The following is a 4,790-nucleotide window of genomic DNA, read 5'->3' as shown; positions in this document are numbered from 1 at the left end:
TGGTTTGTTTTACTTTATTGTACAAACGTGAGTGAATTGCCAACTATTGTGTCAAGAGCTCCAAAATCCTTCACCTGTCACTGCTGAGATTCATTCTCTGAAATTATTTCAACTATCCTGAAATGAGACTGAGTTTCCCTCCTCAGAGTCTGTGCAGGATTCTGCAGAGTTCTACAAGAACGTCGTGAGCTGCACAAGAGGCGGCAGATAGAACCTCATCACATATAAATAAAGCTCCCAGCAGCCTCCACTGATTCTCTCTGACTGATAGACAAAGCAAAGATTTGCTCCCCAAACCAAAGTAAAGTGGGAGTCAGTGAATAGAGGGGAAACTAAATGAACGGCCAAAAGAAGAAGCTCACTTCCAACACACACTCAACTCACATCAACAGTCAAAAAGCAAAAGCACAGAAAGCCGACTGAAGGTGTCGACTCTCTGGAAACACACGAGCAAGTGAGCAGGAGAAGCCCACCTCCCTATAGAGCCTCCCAGCAGGCTGATTGGCAGCAGCTGAGGGAGAACATCACAGCTGCAGCCAATAGCTCCTGATCAGCAGCACACCTGGGACCTGGATTTTGGAGCTCTGAGGAGCTCTGAGCACAATAACACTTTGAAATGTTCAGCTGAAGAAACTGCTTTAATCTGAATCTCATGTCATCAAATGTTTCATTTCCTCTTTGAGTTGAGAATGTGAGCAAACAGCAGAAATGTTGAACACCATCAGAAAGCACCTCAAAGTCATTTGCAATTGGCAGGTACTGAGCCACTTAGTACTACTTTGTAAGTTAGACAGCGCAGGACTTTGTTTGCCCTAGCTCGCTCCACAAAGACTGCAACTCAACATGGGTACCACGACAGTGGCGATCAACTAGCTTTGTTTACCCAGGCTTTCTCTCCCTCAGGCTCTGTGCAGGTCCCCATGAAAGAAGACGTTTGACATGCTGTTGCAGTCTTGATGGGCACAAAATGGATCGGTTGTGTGCTGCCTGATTCGGCCTAGGAAGAATATGAAGACAAGATTGCGTCAAAAAAACGGTGGCTGTGGCTGTCACTGCCATGTGAGCATTGGTGGTTCAGTGGTAGAATTCTCGCCTGCCACGCGGGAGACCCGGGTCCGATTCCCGGCCAATGCACTGTGTCTTTACTGCTGTTTGGAGTCAATGGTTGCACAACTTCTTTGTCTTCTTGCAGTTAATACCGTGGAGAGGAGCATTAGAAGATGCTGGCGTTAGTGACATGTCATACACCACACCAGAAGCAACACCTGTGACTCTTTTCCCCCTGCTTTTCTTGGGTAGGAAAAGGCTTGCTGCTATCTGAAATTTAGCTGCATTTTGTGTCTGTTTGGTGCAGAAGGCGGTGAGTCAAACTTCCAGGTGTATGCACGTGCCATCACATGCATACACTTGGAGTCAATGAGCATTGGTGGTTCAGTGGGACAATTCTCACCTGCTATGTGGGAGGCCTGGGTTTGATTTCCAGCCAATGATGTTGTCCTTTGCAGTACTTAGCACATATGGGCTACACAGGAGCACTTACCAAAGACCAGAGGAATAACCGGCATCCCCTGAGGTTGTAAATGTGAATGAAGTATATGTTTGTTTAGTTTTGTAGCCTACAACTCCTCACGAGGCTCTACAGCTCTGCAACATGCCGCCAAACAGCAGAGCACCACCACACATGTACTCCCCCTGAGGGCCACGTTCAGGGACGCATCAGAAGTTACAGACCTCTTGATCAACGCCAGCAGCAGCAGCTCGCCATTAGGCATCCAGAAATGTGTGCTCTTTTGAGATATGATAATGAAAGTTTAACAATGTTTCCACCCAGTATTGAACTGGGGACCTTTTGCATGTGAGGCAAACATGATAACCACTACACTACGGAAATGTGATATCAATGGGAGCCGTTCAGGAACATCGGGGATCCACTATAGAGTAGTAGTAATAGTTTAAAACATAACAACATTTGAAATATAGCTGGAAAATATATCAAATAATATTTTGTCCATTAACAAAAATCATTAAGCGAGTGTATACCTCTGAAATTCTGAAAAAACAAACAAAACAAAAACACAATCACAATCCTTCTTTTTAAACCTGACGGGGGGGGTAGCACTGCTGTCTATATTTTTTTTCCCTCAAACCACCAGCTTTTCACCAGTTAGGACAGGAAGCCTTATTTAAGTCCTGGACCACAGACATTTGGCGGAAGTAATGCGATCCACCATCGAAGGGCTTCTCCACAAACATCACAGAGCCAAAGGGGGGCGTAGTTCTTTTGCTGCTTCTTTGTAAAGTCCACATTCATGTCCTTAGTTTTGCAGACATTGGACATTATGTATATTATCCTGACGTATTATCCTGAGTGCCACTGTAGTGAGCGCCACTATTGCTCTACTTTTACATTTTTATATGATTTGTGCACAAAAATATTCATTTGTAAAGTAGAAAAAAGCTGTTGAATGTTTTGGAGTCAAAAGTATAAGTAGCATGAAAAGAAAAGACTCAAGTACAAGTACCTCAAATTTTGTACTTGTGTTTGAGCTCTGGCAAAGTTTTGTGTAGTCGTAGCAATGCATGTCATTGTCTGACTTTTTGTCGAAAAAGAAATATGCCTGGGACTTTGTAATTATTTCGGTAAAGTCGTAAAGCTTCACCATCACAGTGTTCGTCAGCAACACAGATCTAACTTTTCCTTCCCTTCCAGTAAACCAACTCTGGGAACGAGCCTGCGCCTTTCAAATACCTAACCTTGTGGTGGATGAGACTCAGTGTCCCCGCAGAGGATGTCCATGTGCCTCTTTTGTCCTTCAGAGAAGCTGAAGACGTCAGCTCCCGTTACTGTGTCACTGCGACATCCTCTCAGTCTGTCAGAAAACACAATATATGGACTTAGAGTTGGTTAACAGCAATTTCTAACCTTAAATCCTTTCAATACCAAAGCTGTGGGACCACCTGACCAGATTTATACCAGCAGCACATTTCCATGTTCTGCGACATGCTGCCAAACAGCACACCACCACAAATGTACTCCCCCTGAGGGCCACGTTTAGGGACACATTAGAAGTTACAGACCTCTTGATCATCGCCATGATAATGAAAATCTCTTATAGTTTCCACCTGGTCTCAAACCAGCAACCTTTTGCGTGTTAGGCAAACACGGTAACCACTACACTATGGTAACTTAATATCTAGCTTTGTGCTGTGTAAAGCCACATTCAGATATTAGTCTTCCATGCTTGGTTAATAAGTGCTGAAAGCGACCTATGGTCACGTTGTACAGTTTAAACAACAAGTTGTTCCAAAACGTGTCATAGGTTTCAAAACCGGGGACCTCTCGTGCAGGAGCCGGATATAGTGATCACTAACTTTTCCCATTCATTGTCTATGGTAGCGATTATCACTACAGATGCAATATATTTTTGGCCAAAAGTGGAATTGTGGAGGCGCTGTTTCCCCCACTTTTTAAGGAGATGAGTTTATCTTGTCCTTTGAGTGACAGACGACTGGAGCAGCAGTGATTTCACTGGGGATTTTCCATTTGACAGTGTTTTTTTTCCGACTGTGGTGTCAAACGTAAAGTCAAACTCGACGAATGTAAGTGAGCTGTTTTTTAAGTACTAAATTTAGATGCATATGTGCGTAAACTATATAATATTGATAAGAATAGGCTCAACTTTTATATAAAAATTAATAAATACAATTTTATTTGGCCTAACACTGCAGAGTGGTCTGTGGAATCCTTTCTTATGACCCCTCATGTCTTTTTTTGGTGTTTTTGCCAATTTTCAGCTCAGTGCAGGGGCCTCCAAATATAGCACATAGATTGCTCGCGACAGGACCCGTCTGGAAAAACAATTTTGAAAAATGAATAAATACGTTTTTATTTGGCCTAACACTGCAGAGTGGTCTGTGGAATCCTTTCTTATGACCCCTTGTGTCTTTTTATGGTGTTTTTCGCCCATTTTAAGGACATTTTCAGCGCATGCGCTGCAAATGCAGCACATAGATTGCTCGCGACAGGAGCCGTCTGGGGAAAAAAAAAAATTAAAAAAATGAATAAATACAATTTTTTTGGCCTAACACTGCAGCTGGTCTGTGGAATCCTTTCTTATGACCCCAGGACCTGTAGGTGTGATTTAAGGTAAATTAAGCTGTATTTCACCCCAGAGTATTTCTTTACTTCATTGAATAACCTCACTACTTTAGCAAAGCTAAATTCACTTTCCTGGGGAAGTATCAGCATTTATGCTGACAATCCCCAAATGAGTTAACTGTAGACCTCAATGGTCAGCCTGTAGGTTAGGGGTCAGGGTTATAATGCCATTAAATACTGTGGGCTCCAAACACTATCAGGGCACTGTGCTGGCTCTCTACTACTACTGCTGCTCTGCCATGTCCCATCCCCCGATGAGCCACGTTCCTGTAACGACCCTGCTTTTGTTCTGGCCCTCACTCTTACCTGTGCCGACTTTCCCCAAATGATACACAGGAGACAAATTATTGCTTTAGCAACACCACACTTTACTAAGACAGACATATTTAAAAAGTACAGTCACAATATATGTTGCCAAAGTGCACGGTGATATATATGCATTCAGAAACCAAAACAATGAAACAAAAAAGGAGAGAAATAAATATTCATCTGATATGCCCAAACTGGAAAGTGATCTGTTGCGGTCTCTGGAGAGTGGGAGGGAGGGGAGGTGCAATGTACAGGTGGTGCAGTATTCATGCAGTGCACTGTAGACAGAAGTGCAACAGAATGTCTAAAGCATGACGTTAGT

General features: G+C 43.2%; 2 non-coding genes across 2 annotated transcripts; one reads left to right on the top strand and one right to left on the bottom strand.

Moving 5' to 3' along the window:
- The first annotated feature begins 1,063 nt into the window (after positions 1-1,063).
- trnag-gcc (transfer RNA glycine (anticodon GCC)) lies at positions 1,064-1,134 on the top strand. The gene has a single exon. It is a non-coding gene; the product is annotated as a tRNA-Gly (tRNA).
- A 684-nt stretch (positions 1,135-1,818) lies between these two features.
- trnav-cac (transfer RNA valine (anticodon CAC)) lies at positions 1,819-1,891 on the bottom strand. Its single transcript has one exon. It is a non-coding gene; the product is annotated as a tRNA-Val (tRNA).
- Between the last annotated feature and the right edge of the window lie 2,899 nt (positions 1,892-4,790).

Source organism: Plectropomus leopardus, chromosome 16, assembly GCF_026936395.1.
Source record: "Plectropomus leopardus strain MGB_pleo_1.0 chromosome 16, ASM2693639v1, whole genome shotgun sequence".
Taxonomy (NCBI): Eukaryota; Metazoa; Chordata; class Actinopteri; order Perciformes; family Serranidae; genus Plectropomus; species Plectropomus leopardus.
This window is presented reverse-complemented; position numbering and strand designations above follow the sequence as displayed.